The 16,045-nt window shown below is 41.8% G+C and overlaps 1 protein-coding gene and 1 long non-coding RNA gene across 3 annotated transcripts in view; one reads left to right on the forward strand and one right to left on the reverse strand.

Moving 5' to 3' along the window:
- EPB41L4A (erythrocyte membrane protein band 4.1 like 4A) overlaps positions 1-16,045 on the reverse strand; it is a 181,297-nt gene that overhangs the window by 136,066 nt on the left and 29,186 nt on the right. The window lies entirely within an intron of this gene.
- LOC138787404 (uncharacterized) overlaps positions 13,884-16,045 on the forward strand; it is a 46,114-nt gene continuing 43,952 nt past the window's right edge. The window contains exon 1 of the long non-coding RNA XR_011362369.1: positions 13,884-13,977. This is a non-coding gene — a long non-coding RNA (uncharacterized lncRNA). The remainder of the gene's footprint in view (positions 13,978-16,045) is intronic.

Raw genomic sequence — 16,045 nt, forward strand, 5'->3', positions numbered from 1 at the left:
CCCATGTTTTGCTAGAAAACGTGCATACTCATGGTCATACAGAAGTTCATGCATGCTGGACTCATACTCATTCAAATGCATGGAAGAGCAGAACATATGCTGTGTGTGAACATAACTTTAGATTTTTATTATTATTATTATTATTATTTTATTTATTAGCATCATATGTAATCTATTTAGTCCCCATACACTTCATTCGAAAGTCAGATAAATCAGCAACTTTGCGATGACTGTCCAACTGTCTATAAGGACCTCAACTGCCAGACCTTTTTATTCTCAGAGAGAAAGCCACCACCAGAGCTGTCTGGCAGCAGCTTACCCCTCCTCTATCTACTGAGAACAAAGGAGCATTTGGCTGAGCTGAACGTTTATGGGGAGATCAGGAGAGACAGCTGTTTGCAGACAACTATGGAAGATGTATGACCACCGTAAGACTGAAATTAGAGGTCAGTGGACATCTATTATTTACTAGGAGAATAAAAGAGTCAGCCATTGACTTGACTGACCCTTCTAACCTGTACAGGAGAAGTCCGGACACAAGAAAAACATTTTTCAAACAGCAGGGGCAGGGGGGGGGGGGGGACATAAAATATCCCAACTCACCCCGGGATATCGTGCAGAGCTGACATCACGACCCAGTTGATGGACTGCCTGCTCAGCCAGTGACTGGAAGGGGACACCACTGCAGTCACTCATTGGCTGAGCGTACAATCCATCAGCTGGCACGGGCATTTCCTCCCAGTCATGACATCATCACAACCTAGAGAAAATTGCCTTTCGGTAAGGGTTCCTGATCTGGTCATGTGCCGCACCGTGGGCACAGGGAGAAGTAAGATCGCCCCTGCTGCCTGTCAGATTTTTGCTACAGCCGGGGTTGCGGCATTCGGACCCCCTGTGATCTTACACTTGGGCAACCCATTCTATAGATAGAGAAAAATTAAGTTTAATTCACAATATTCTTTAAAAAAAAATATGGATTTACAGTAGATTCCCTTTATAGTATAAGGGATAAGTGTGAGGTCATGGGGGCAGCAATGAAGTACTGACAATTCCCTAGAAATTAAAAAGGAGCGGCGGCACGTGTTCCTACTCAATTTAAAACAAAGGAGTCAGGGCCCATTCTGGAGATAGTAGGGAGTGCCCAGCGGTCAGACCCCCTGCAATCTTAGAGTCCTATTACACGGGACAATTATTGTGCAAAAAATCGTTAAACCATTTGAATTTAAATGATAATCATTCTGTGTAATTGAAGGCAACGATCAAAAAATTGTGTGTATGTCGTTGATCGTTGATTTAGATCTGAACCTAAAATTATTGTTAATCGTTCGCTAATCGTTCGCTGTAATTCCACATCCGTTCGCTCAAGTTCAGCATTTGTTCAGTAATCGTTCAGTGTAACTGCACATTGACCATTGTTTTGTTGGGATCAGATGGAATAAATGATCATAGTAACGATCGCAATAACGATCATAGTAAAAATTGTAACATGGTGAACGATTTCAGGATAACGACAATCTCGTTTGCGATCATTTATCGTTAGTCGTTAATCGTTAGAAATCCCTCCGTGTAATAGGACCCTTACACCGTTGATAGCGTATACATTTGGCACACACTTTAAACTGTTGTGAAAATTATTATGTCTCTAATATACTCTTCCTCTCTCTAATATACTTTGACTCTCTTAGGAGGAAATTAGCCTAAACGCAAGTCTCACTTATTTGTAAGCGACAGATTTTCTCTAATCTATACTGTCAATACACGACTGAATGATGAATGTGTCTACCGCTAATTCAGTGTAGATCAATAATTGCCCTGCTATAAAAGGAGCGTCTCAGCTGAGCCCTTGTGTGGTACAGAAGGCATTACTGGGCAAAGAGAGAAGAAATATAAGACTATTCTTCTCTCTTCCCCGATAGTCTCTTAATATTCTTGTGCTAAGTCATAATGCTTTTGACAATCTTTCTTTGAAAGAAACAATGTAGATCATATATAGAGAAAAGAATTACCAATCCCTTCTTTAATATACTTCTCTTTTGTTCTTATTTTTGAATTAATTAAAAAAAAAATCTGAAAAAGTGGTAGCAAAAGCCCCCTCCTCGGCTTAGCCCCACTCCTTACCCTATGTCAGACAGAAATGAAAGGGATCAGGGAGGAATTAGAACCTGTGTTCTCTAATAGAGATGACTTTTTCTTGCATTAGTAGAAACCCCCGCCTGGTAAACAGTGCCAACAAGTGTGTTTACTTTTATATTTACTTTTATCATAAATTTCAAAGCTTTGTCTTCTTTTACCCTCCTTTTTTAACATAATATTACCGTATGATGTAGGGACTTAGTATGGAGTCGGCTCAAGAGCTAAGGAGCTAAAACCTGTTGACAGCAGCTGTGATCCAAGATATTTCCGATCCCATCCCTTCAACCCCAGTATACCCGAAAGCTGCTTTGCCAAATTGCTGCTTTTAACACCCCCCCCCCAACTAAAAAGGTAAAAGTGTGATAAAAAAAAAGTCATATCTACCCCAAAATTATACCAATAAAAACAGCTAGAAATAAAAAACTAACCCTCACACAGCTTTGAAAAGAGAGAGAAGATGTAAACGTTATAATAATTACAATATGGCGATACAATATAAAACAGTGACCGATTCCTTTTGTACAATGATACATGATTCACACTGCAGTATTTAGAGAGACTCTCTCAGTAGGCTTAAGTTGCCCTATCTCAGGGTAGCATTAACTAGTGACAGGGAAGCTGAACAGAATGATGTATCACTCACATTGTTCTGTGCAGCTGATCCAGAGATATCCTCCTGAATAACATGGACAATAAGTAGTCCTCTCCATTATATGCATGAGCTCAGTAGTCTTAAATGTTCATGAGAAGAAAAAAAAACAGACAAGAAAAAACCCCACCAGCTGCTGATTCGCAGTATCTATCCATGCTGTGTACAGGCAGTCAGCTGTCAATCAGCGGCTGGAGGGCGGGGTGAAGGGTGTGTCGAGAATCCTATTCTCCTGCATATTAGGAGAAAGGCTGAACAGAATTACACAAGTAATACACTGATCTGTTCAGCATTTCTGTCACTAGTTTTTGCTGTCCTCATTTAAGGCAGCATAAATCTAGTGACAAATTTTCTTTAAGAGGAATCATAGTTATAACACCGCCTGGTATGGAGCTCCTGGAGATTGCCCCAATGACTTGGAGCTCCGCTCACAACCGGTATTATAACTGTTCCTAACACTTCCTATATTTGGCCAGATGATCTGGTTGCTAGAGGAATTTATGGATAGGCAGACCAAGTAAGGGTGCTGCTGAATAGGGATGAGCGAACCAGCCGAAGTTCGGGTTCGTATGAACCTGAACTATCGACTTCTGATTCCCGCTGTCTGCCTGCTCTGTGGAAAGGGTGTATACAGCCTGGGGACCGCCTAGAAAACTGGGATACAGCCTATGGCTATGGTTGTATCCCAGTTTTCCAGGCGGTCCTCATAGTTGTATCCAACATCTCCACAGAGCAGGCAGACAGCGGGAATCAGAAGCCGAACCTCGGCTGGTTCGCTCATCTCTAGTGCTGAAATGGATGAAAACACTGACAACCAAGAAATTAGAGCAAAACATTAAAGAATAAAAGGATTCCTTTTTTAAAATTAAAGTTATATTGAGCAAAGCCTAAAAAGTTTTCCAAAGATGACATACAAATCCATTTAACTTTGTACTTCCCCAGTATATTTGTCTGGAAGGGCATATTATTCTTTTGTGCAATAGCTGGCATTTAGAGTACGAAGCTCTTGAAGTGCACATGTATGGGTAATATATAATCAGCATGTACTTGACGATTCCAGGCTTCAAGTACTATGAAACTTTATAGCAGAATGCATTTATCCTAGATACCTATCAGCCAGGCTTTCAGCAGAGAACAAAGGCTGCTTCACAGACCCATAAATACTGTTTGGAATATTAGTATTATAAAATGAAATGTATTAAGTCTGCTTTCTGCAAAATAGACAAAAGTAACAAAAACCCTCTTTGCCAATGCTCGTATATAGGAAAGAAAGCATTATCTTAAAAGGGCAGGTTACACCACATAATGTTCTCCGATAAGAAATGTAGTTTGTGAAGATTGCAAACTGTAGAAAGGGAAGATTTCCTTCTGGTCAGTAATTAACCCTTCATCTGCTAAACCCGATATTCAATGACAAGCAGCGCTCCAAGGTAAACTGGATCCCACCTGTATAATGGGAAGACAATGCCGAAAGTATGAGGGCATGTAATAATCCCAGATGTATCCACTCAACATCTTACTCTAAGGGCCCTATTATACGATACGATTATAGTGCGAAAAATCGTTATATCGTTCGAATTTAAACGGTAATCGTTCTGTGTAATTGCTGGCAACGATTGAAAAATCGTTCGTATGTCGTTGATCTTTGATCTGAACCTAAAATGATCGTTAATCGTTCACTGTAATTCCACATTCGTTCGCTGAAGTTCCACATTTTGTCACTAATTTATCCACATATTCACAGTGTCTCCCCCGAAACATGTCACTCTTAAGAGATCTCATTGTTACATCCAACCACAACTGTTAGCAATGAACAAACAACATCTATGAGTTCCATACATTGACTGATTATGCTGAATTCTTAGGTCATGTTCACACATAGTGTATGGTGTGCTTCTATGAGAATTCTGTACCACAAATATGCAGGTAATTACAAGGCAGGTAAATGAGGTTATATATAACCCTATACAAACATTGTAAAAATGAAGGGAAACAATCTTTGCAGATGTAAGGGCATGCTAAAAAATCCCCATAGTTCAAGCATATGCTGGGGATTTCTTTGATTTCTGACATGCACTGCATCCATTGGAATGCTAGGAGGTAATTCTCATAGAAACATAAAATATAATTTCCCCTAGTAGTTTATCATAGTATAGATATGTTTTTTTTTGGCATGTGTAAATTCAGTTACTGTAGATTTACCAACCACATCTGCTTAACGTTTGTTCCAAGGATCTACTATTCCTTCAGTTAAATAACATTTATTTTACTGAAAGAATAGTAGATGATTTGAACAAACACATGTAAATACCCATAGTTATATAGTTCTATATTTCCAAAATTTTTCTTCAATGCTTAAAAAAAAATTATATACAGCCCAGCCAAGCATGCATGCTAGGCAAAATGTTTTTTTTTTTTTTTCATTAAAGGGAACCTGCCACCCCAGCACCCGGGGCAGAGCCCATCCGACCCCCCCAATAGGGACCGCGATACTTACCCGCTCCTGCTGTGGAGAACAGTCTCCGCGCTCAATAAATAAGAAGAGATAACTCCAACGTCCATAGGAAATCACTGCAGCAGCAAAAAAATACGGCACTTTTTTGCAACTATACTGGTCGGTTACCTTCTTCTCCACTAATGGATTTCTTTGTCCTAACCTAGGATTTCGCTGCATTGAGCGCTTTCACTAGCAGCCGGCAATGTTATCGTTTGACTGGTCTCCGTGAGATCAACAATCTTTTTTTCTTATGGCTCTACTAGGCATTGCTCCCACCTAGCCAGAATCCTACTCCACACTGATGAGGGGCAACACCCCAAAACAGCTGTCTGTGGATGAATATCTGGCCTTGGTTTTCCCCTTGTCATTACATTGACTTATAGGGCCACTCAATATGGTGGTTTTGGTGGTTTCCCTACAGGAGCCACCCCTTGGCTAAGTCCTTCCCGGAGGTATATCTGGCTAGTGCTGTGTTTCGAGACTCTTTAATAAGGCTCCACAGGCTCTTCTTTTGCATATTCATGTTTACCAGGGGGCAAAACTCCTAGGATTTCACTGCATTGAGCGCTTTCACTAGCAGCCGGCAGTGTTATCGTTTGGCTGGTCTCACTGGGATCAGTGATCTGTTTCTCTTATGGCTCTACTAGGCATTGCTCCCACCTAGCCAAAATCCTGCTCCACACTGATGAGGGGCAACACCCTGAAACAGCTGTGTGTGGATGGATATCTGGTCTTGGTTTTTCCCTTGTCATTACATTGACTTATAGGGCCACTTAATATGGTGGTTGTGGTGGTCTCCGTACAGGAGCCACACCTTGACTGGGCCCTTCCCGGAGGGATATCTAGCTAGTGCTGTGTTTCGAGACTCTTAAATGAGGCTCCACGGGCTCTACTTTTTTTTCACCTTCTTCCAGAGACAGCACCACTCGTGTCCAGTTTGGGTGGGATTTTGTAACTCAATTCCATTTAAGTGAATGGAGCTTAATTGCAAACCACTCCTGAACTGGAAACGAGTGGTGTTGTCCCAGGTGGTCATGTTTTTGTAGCGCTGGATAACCCCCTTTAAACTGAGCATGAGTGACTCAATATAGTGGAAGCCTGGTGGGCCTTAACCAAGGGCAACAGGTTATCAAACAAAGCAGCACACAGGGGGATTAGTGACTCTATATATCATAAACAATACATTTTAAGAAATGCTTGTACATTTAAAGTATGTTTCATTCAACATAATGCATCACTATAGACCTAGTTCTCTTTGTGACACAACCCCTTTAAGTCCTTTATAATTCTGATACCCGCCTGTAAAACATTTACAAGTGTGTGTGTTAAATAGTTGTGAGGACACATGGAATAAGAACAGTTGTCAGTGAAGTATAAGCAGTCATGGGATATGCAGAACAACACCTGTTCTACAGGAAGGGAGATTTCCTCAGTAATAATGTATGAAGATTAGGTTCTGTTTAAATTAAGAAACATATAAAGTTCTTGGTGGATTAAAGGATATTTCCTGCAGCTTTGCCTTGTTGCTTTACACTAAGCTTTTATTTTATATCATGACAATAATTAAAGGAGAAATCCATCAATTTAAAAAAAAAAACCCTCAAATGACGGGGCAGGGGGGTACATAATACAAAATCATTACCTGCCTCTCCCTGTGCCTTTGCAGCGCTGCATTGCCACTCTGGGCTCCGGGATCTCCGGGCTCCGGGATCTCCTTCAAAGCTGACGTTGATAGACTGCCTGCTCAGCCAGTCGGCGAATCGGGCGGGACACTGCTGCAGTCATTGATTGGCTGACTGGGCAATTTATCAGCTGGGTCAGACATTTTCCCCAGAGTCCTGGCGTCAACAGAACTCGGTGGTAAATACCTTCCAGCAAGGGTCTCGGGGCTTGTGACAAAGTGCTTTGCGGGAACGGGTTGAGGTAACTAATGATTGTTTGTCATGTCCCCCCTGCCTCTGCCAGCTGACAATTTTTTTAAATTGCCGGACTTCTCCTTTAATGTTAAAGGGAAAATAATAGCATGTTATAAAAATTTGAAGATATTACCAGCAGTTACACTCCCATAGGGTACAAACTGTTTAGGGGACAAGTACGAGATCGCAGGGGGACCAACCTCTGTACCCCCACCCACCCCTGGGCAATCTCCCCCGCCTCCTTTGTTTTGAATAGAGCTGTGGGTAGTTTCAATGAATTCCGCCCGCAGAAGGACCTGGAAGTTCACACAGTGAAGCGAGCAGCTCCGGCCGCTTGCTTCACTGTGGGCTATGGGAAGCTCTGATGCGGGCGCGTGCTGATGCGCCCGCATCAGAGCTCCACGGAGGAAAGATCATCCGGCCAGTACTTAAGTACCGGCCGTGATGATCCGGGCTGAGACCAGCCGTTCCGTGACCCGGCCGGAGTCACGGAATGGCCGGTCTCATCCGTAGTGTCAACATAGCCTCAAGTTGATTTTGATGCTAAATTGAATATTGTGTAATCTCTGAACATCCCACCACGTCAATCCACCACTTCAATCTCTCAGTCCCATAACTGAGCACTGCAACATTACTGGTATGCAGTACATTACCATTTATACCAATCTTTTTTTTTAAATCAGATCGTTTTTTATTAAAGTTTTTTCTTTTTTGAAACTACAAACAGTCAGGACATTAAAAAAAACAAGAAAAGAAAAACCCAAACAATTGCATAATAAGTGCAGGAAATTTGTGAAAGTTACATAGAAAAAAAATGACTGGCGGAACAACGCACAGAATTATACATATTGCCCTTTGGTTAAAATTGTTCTACATCATACCAGTCTTTACTATGTGGCCCCCTCTCCAATATACATGCCACTGCCTGCTATAAAGTCCACCAATTATTGAAAAGATCAATAATAATAATAATAATAATTATTATAAAAAAAATAATAATAATAAGGAAAACGTTGTGGGCTCTTTTTTTTTTTTTATTAACAATATGCATCATGTTTCATTAGGTTTGGTCAGTCCCACAAGGAACAAATCACCAGTGCAGGTCCTGAACGCTCCTGCAGTAACACTTAGCTCCTAATAACGGAATATTGTATGCGTAAATGTTTTTGTATTGAGAGCTAATTTAATTTTCACACTGCTGTGCCCTGACATTGAAAGGAACGATCTCGGTACTTAAACAGTCTATGGTACAGTGATACAGTAGACAGCTACCTCATAAAAGCAACTATATTACTAAGTAAAACTAAAGGTTGTTACTTGATTGTAATAACCGAGATCAAATAAGCACTAAAAGCCAGGCTTTCAGATGAGAACAAAGATGCTTCACAAACCCATAAATGATGCTTTAATGCTAGTATAATGAAGCCAAATGTACTGTATAAAGCCAGCTTTCAGACAACAGAAACAAAAACTACCACTACCGAGGCTCGTATACAGCCAAATAAGCCAAACTAAACAGAAAATATTAGCATGGAAATCATCACTGCATTTTACTATGAGATGGCAGACCCTTAGATCGGTAAGTTTACAGGGGACGGGTACAGGGGGCATGTACAGGAGGTGTGTAAAGGGGGCGTGTACATGGGGGTGTACAGGGGGGGTGTACAGGAGGTGTGTAAAGGGGGCGTGTACATGGGTGTGTACAGGGGGGGTGTACAGGAGGTGTGTAAAGGGGGCGTGTACATGGGTGTGTACAGGGGGCATGTACAGGAGGTGTGTACACAAGTGAAAGAAAGATAATCAGCTCACCGATTGTTGGCACTCTTCAGTGCTCCGGATCCACACCTGGCTGGTGTGTGCCAATGTGTACAAGGGGGCATGTAGGAGGTGTGTACAGGGGGGCTTGCACATGGGGCGTGTACAGGAGACGTGTACAGGAGACGTGTACAGGAGGCACGTACAGGGCTGTGTATGGTCAATGAGCATTATCTTTACTAGGCCAATCTGTACAAAGCAGAGGGACAACTGACACCACTTCCTCCATTAGGTCTCTTATTTTGCTGTTACTAAATACCAAATGGCCTTATTGTTGGAAGTAAATTGTAAAAATAGCTGCTGATTCAAACGGCTAGTCCAAGAAAAATTAACTTGTCCCCTTGTCCCCTAACGGACAAGTGAGAGATCATGGGGGGGGGGGGGGGGGGGACCGGCCACCGAACCCCCTGTTGATCTCTGTATCAGCCACCTGGCTTCTGTGTTATGAAGAGAGCCACGGCTCTATTTATTCCTATGGGGGTGCCAGAGAGGGCAGAGAAAGCACTTTTCTGACGGCTCTCATCATTCCTATGGATGTGCTGGAGAGAACAAAGTAGTGCGCTCTTCCAGCTTACCCGGATCCTTCTGGCACCTGCATAGGAATGAATAGAGCCACAGGTCACGTGCAGTACCCATGGGTCTATTTATAACACAGAATCTGGGGACCGATACGGAGGTACCGATACGGAGGGTACCAATATGAGCCTTGAAAGCAGCCTTAGAGGGAACCTGTCACCCCCCTTGCCGGGGTGACAGGCTCCCGACCCCCCGCTAGAGCACCTTATACGTACCTGATCGTGCGCGCTCCTGAGATGAGTCCAACGCTCATAGAGAATGAAGGAGCGTCGGACTCACCAGTCATTCTCTATGAGAGTTGGACTCATCTCAAGAGAGCGCGCGCCAGGCTTCGGTCGCTGAAATCTCTGTCACCCGACCGTCTCAAGAAGCGGGACCCGGCGCAATCAGGTACGTATAAGGTGCTTTAGTGGGGGGTCGGGAGCCTGTCACCCCGGCACGGGGGTGACAGGTCCTCTTTAACATGAATTCCTATTTTTTGGAGTGAACTTAGCATGTAACCAGATTTATCATTAAATAGTTTACTTATGGAGTAATATTACTTTTCTGAGCAATAGACATGCTGATTCATTTCGATATACCAATCTTACTGTGAGAAATATAGGCTGTATAGAAATTTTTAGATCAGTTGTCTGGGAAAAAAAAAATCAGATTGGCAATACTGCATGTAATTTATACAGAAGAAACATAAAGCCAAAAGAAAAAAAACAAGAGACAAACAGTTAAAATGACATTTATAATTTACGTCTCATTTACACAGCCATGCCTCACTATCACGCTTGTTGCTATCATTACTTGTATCATATGGATCTCAATGCTATCCAGATGCTCGGGACATCTGCGAGGAAGGAACACATTAAGGATTGATGTGGCATTTCTTGTTATCTCACCGACTGGGAAAACACTGCTGTAGCTGTAATGTAGTTTGCTGTTGATAGACGGGTGTTAATGAGAAAACGACTGCTGTCCTTTGCAGATGTGCCCCTTGGTAAGTCCACGATAATAGAACACCTTTGGGTCATCTACCCCTAGCAAATGCCAACATGCTAATGACTACATAATAAACCACCATTATATGGAAAACGCCATTAGCCCCCGGTAATACAACGTAAGCCCACTTACAGACAGCAGTAGTCTGACTAGTATCAGCAAACCAAAATCTAGAAGTTACGCCCATTCCCATCATTTTCATACATTTATATAATTTATGGTCTGGGTAATTTTTTTTCTTTTTAAGTCAAAGATAAACATTTTTTTCACTCTCAGTATCACTGATTTTTTAAAGTGACTCTGTACCCACAATCTGCCCCCCCCCCCCCCCTCAAACCACTTGTACCGTCAGATAGCTGCTTTTAATCCAAGGTCTGCCCTGGGGTCCTTTCGGCAGGTAATGCAGTTATTGTCCTAAAAAGCAACTTTTAAACTTGCAGCCCTGTGTCAAATTGGCGTGGCCTAGAATACCCATGCCCTAGGCTTGCGACACCCCTCTGTCCCTCCTCCCCATCATTAGGAATGTCCCTAGAAGGATTTCTTCTATTCATCACCTGTCTGAACACTGCACAGGTGTTGGATCGTTAAGGCACCTGTGCAGTGTTCACACAAGTGATGAATAGGAAAAATCCTGCCTGGGGGCATTCCTAATTAAGAGGAGGGGAGGAGGGACGGAGAGGCGGTGCATTCCTAGGGTGGATACACACTTTAGGCCACACCAATTTGACACAAAGCTGCACAATTTAAAGTTGTTTTTATGACAATAACTGCATCACCTGCCAAACGGACCCCAGGACAGATCATGGATTAAAAGCAGCTGACAGTACAAGCGGTTTGGGGGGGCAGATTGTGAGTACAAAGTTGCTTTAAAGGGGAACTATTAGCAGGTTAGATGAATCTAACCTGCTGATAGCCCTCTATAACGCCCGGGACACTAAGGAGGAAGGTATGTGTGTAGCCTTCCTCCTCAGTGCTGGTCTAGTGCTGTAAGTCAGTGTAAACGCCATTAAGGAGCACAGACGCATCATACGGATGACGTTGCAGTGCCCCTAAAGGTGCTCCAGAGTGGAGTTTACCCTGACTAACAGCACAGGACCAGCACCGAGGGGGAAGGCAACACACATACCTTCCTCCTCAGTGTCCTGGGAGGAAGAGATCCTGGTGTCAAAGCCCTTTTTTCAAAGCGTCGCCTGGTTCCCCCGCTCAGCAGTTTTCTTCTTGTGCACCGGCCTGGCTCCATGCACTAGAGGCGGGCCTGGCGCCCCCAGTGTGACAATAGCCCTTCCCCTTGGAATCAGGCATCACAGAAGGTAGGGGATATCGTCACACTGGGGGCGAGAAGCAACTGGGCAAAAATATCAATAATGATGTATAATTGTATGTATAAAAACATATAATAATGTAATACTAGGTATTAGCTATTCTTTAAATGAAATTCTTAAAAAGGCCCATCTCTTCTCTGTTATTTCCCCCATCTGTTGTTATTCCTGGAAATGCATGAAGAAATTAACAACTGGGTGTTACCACTCCCTTGTCAATGGGGTGTGTTTCTGGCTAAGGCTGCATTCACACATTCAGTGTCCACTGGCTACCTCTGTGATCCATGTAAAACCATCCATTTTGCATCCTTGTCTGTGTTTTTCACGGAACTGTTTAAAGCATTTTAAATTGCACTGACTACATCACATGCGTATTTTTCACGGATGAACGTGGATGTCACATCCGTGAAAAACACGGATCTCATGGATTTCTATGGGGAATTCGTGCCGTGCTTCTGTTCCAAGTTGTGACATGTATTGAAAACACTAAACATGTGAATAGCCCAATACGAAGCAATCGGCTATAAATCTGACAACTTCACGGAACACGTGAATGCAGCCTAACAATATCACTGCAGGTAGGAAAATCTCTGTATGACAATGGAATGGTTACACCCAGTTATATTGCAGGCCTGATTTAGAGGGACAAAAAAAAAAATAACCAAAATTTCCTCACCTTAGAAAAAAAAAATTCCTACCAAACCTAAAAAAAGGCTCAGTATCAAAAACACTTTATTAGAATGTAATTACTATAACATGTAATATACTGTAATTTACATGAAAAAAAATCCCATCCAGGCCCTTTTGGAAGTTTTTTTTATCGAGTTCACCATGACAGCTTCCTCTGGTAGAGAATTCATACCACTCTTACAGTAAAGAATATTTCTGTGTTGGTATATTTACATTTTATGTTTACATTTTATGTTATATATGTTTTATAAGTTTACATTTTATGTTATATATGTTTATGTTTTTATTTTTTGTTTGTATATTTATGTTCTTATAAGCCTTTTTATTGAGTTCACCATGACAGCTACCTCTGGCAGAGTTCATACCGCTGTTACAGTAAAGAATACTTCTGTGTTGGAATAGAAACCTTCTTTCTTTGAGAATACATTTGTTACAGCCTATACTAACACTTATAATTATTACACAGCTATCTCACAACCATGCTCCAGAATCCCTATATTATGCAAATCCAACCAATCACTTACTCAGACAGGCTTGTCAGATAAGGCGACATATTCTCTTTAATATTCATGGCCCACATATTGTCAATAAGACCAAAGAGCAGCCATCAGATGGAAGTCTCCATCTATCCAAACATGGTGAATATGCTGACATTTTTCGAAAGCAAGTATGATCGAAGCTTCAGCCTACTTCAACAGGAAAAGTCGGACAAGAACATTTACATTGTACAACCTGATTTTTATGTTTAATCACTCAATCTCAACCGATAATTTTATAATTTTTCATTCTGATGGTGTGTTTACACAGGCAGATTTATCTGACAGATTTTGGAAGCCAAAGTCAGGGATGGATTTGAAAAGAGCAGAAATCTCAGTCTATCCTTTATGACCCATTCCCTGTTTATGGTCTGTTCCTGGCTTTGGCTTAAAAAATCTGTCAGATAAATCTGCCTGTGTAAATGCACCATGAGCTTTCACTTTGACCCGTTATCATTGGGAAACGCATACATTGTAATAATAATAATTTAGACATGTAAACAGCCTTAATACTTTATCGTGTCAGTTCTAAGCTCCAGATCCCTTACTACATTTTATTTTTAAGGGTCTACATATAGAAATACAGGGGGAGATTTATCAAACATGGTGTAAAGTGAAACTGGCTCAGTTGCCCCTAGCAACCAATCAGATTCCACCTTTCATTCCTCACAGACTCTTTGAAAAATGAAATGTGGAATCTGATTGGTTGCTAGGGGCAACTGAGCCAGTTTCACTTTACACCATGTTTGATAAATCTCCCCCTAGGTCTATACTCATACTGTATGTTATGTAAAATACCAGGAAGTGAATAGCCTGAGGCAGACTATCAGAAGACTGAAGATGTGACTACACAGAGGTAAGCTGTATGTCTCTGGCAGTCAGGCAATGCGATCGGGACACGCTGCGGGGTCCTTACCGGTAAGTGACAGTAGCTGCTCCTGCCACTTAGGGCCCTATTCCACCGGACGATTATCGTTCAGATTATCGTTAAATTGTTCGAATCTAAACGATAATCATTTGGTTGAAATGCAGTTAACGATTAACAACCGAACGAGAAATCGTTGATCGCTTTATTAGACCTGGACCTATTTTTATCGTTGCTCGTTCGCAAAACGTTCGCATTGAATAAGACATCGTTCGGTCGTTCGCAATAGATACGAACGCAATAGCGAAGAAATAGCAAAGAAAAAACGATTGCAATTACGATCATAAGTAACGATTATCGTTCCATGGAAATGAGTGAACGTTTTCAGGTCTTTCGCAATAGCGGTCGTGTGAGATTGTTAAAACGATTATGCAAATGATAATCGTCCGGTGGAATAGGGCCCTAAGTTAATAGTGGAGTCAAAGGTGGACCATGGTGTGTATGGCCTGCCTATAAGGTTTCCATAGACATAAGAGACAGTTTTGCAGATCAAGAGGGCTACTAAGCTTTTTTGTAAATAAAAGGCAACAAAAAATCCTAGGTATTTGTTATTCTCTGGCGTTTTATCCTTGCGTTTGTGATTCTTTATCATACGATTTCAGGTTTTCTCGCTTTATAAGACCTGGACCTATTTTTATCGTTGCTCGTTCGCAAAACATTCGCAAATAGTTTGCATTGAATAAGACGTCGTTCGGTCGTTCGCAGTAGATACGAACGCAATAGCGAAGAAAAAACTATTGCAAATACGATCATAAGTAACGATTATCGTTCCATGGAAATAAGTGAACGTTTTCAGGTCTTTCGCAATAGCGGACGTTTGAGATCGTTAATCGTTGACGATTATGCGAACGATAATCGTCCGGTGGAATAGGGCCCTTACACTTAAACGCTTCTGCAAGGTCACGGCACAATTGCAGCATTTGAGCTGTTAATGGTGCGGCGGTGGCCCGTCATTGACAGTGACGACCCGGCTGCTCATAGCAGTTAGTCCTCACCCTCTATGAAGCGAGCACCGCTCCTGAGCTCGCTCCACATGCGGTGCCCCGGCAGGGCATACATGTACACCCTGCTGCATTAAGGCCCAGACGGCAGGGGCGTACATGCCTGCCGTCATTAAGGGTTTAAAACAATGTACTGTATTAGCAAAAAGTGTTTTTCTCCAGAGTACCCCTTTAACTGTTGTTTACAGCAGTGCTTCTCAAACTTTTTCTATTGGAGCCTCACCGAACAGACCAAAGCAATGCCTGGCCCTCACGAGACTGACTAAGAGGGTGCCTGGGCCTCACTACCGGGGTGAAAGTCCATTTAAAAGCTGAAAATAATGCTAGGGCTACCATTCACCCATTTCCCATACTAAATACTAATAAATCAAGTACAAAATAAATTAATAATGTTGCTAAAGTGAAGATTTTTGCAAACAGCAAAAGATCATTGTTAATTTTGTGAATACTGGTTCATCAGCTGGGCCTCACCAACAACTAGTGGGCGCCTCACTGGTGAGGCCCGCCTCACAGTTTGAGAAGCACTGGTTTACAGCTTAGCTATGAATATATATATATATATATTTATTTTAGGGTATTTCCCTGAACTTGCCCAAGTTTCAATTAGCCAATCATCTGTTAGGCTGCGTTTCCGCTGCATAATAATATCAGAGAAGGCGGCGGCCTTGTAACATAAACGGCCACTAATACTGATAATAATCATTATTAGCGGCCATCTATTTACCAAGACGGCTGCCCTCTCAATAATTGTTATTCAGCCGTGTAAATATATATATATATATATATATATATATATATATATATATACACACACATACACCATACACACACACACCTTACAGGCAGAAGAGTGAAGATTTAGATTTTATTATCAGATGAATTATCATTTGTATGACTTCACATTCATTTATACAATTGTCTAGTTTAAAGACTAAAGTACAGATATTTATTGATCTTTTAGACCAAACTTGGGTCTGGAAGCGTTCTCTCTATACACA

This window comes from Dendropsophus ebraccatus, chromosome 3 (assembly GCF_027789765.1).
Source record: "Dendropsophus ebraccatus isolate aDenEbr1 chromosome 3, aDenEbr1.pat, whole genome shotgun sequence".
In the NCBI taxonomy this organism is placed as follows: Eukaryota; Metazoa; Chordata; class Amphibia; order Anura; family Hylidae; genus Dendropsophus; species Dendropsophus ebraccatus.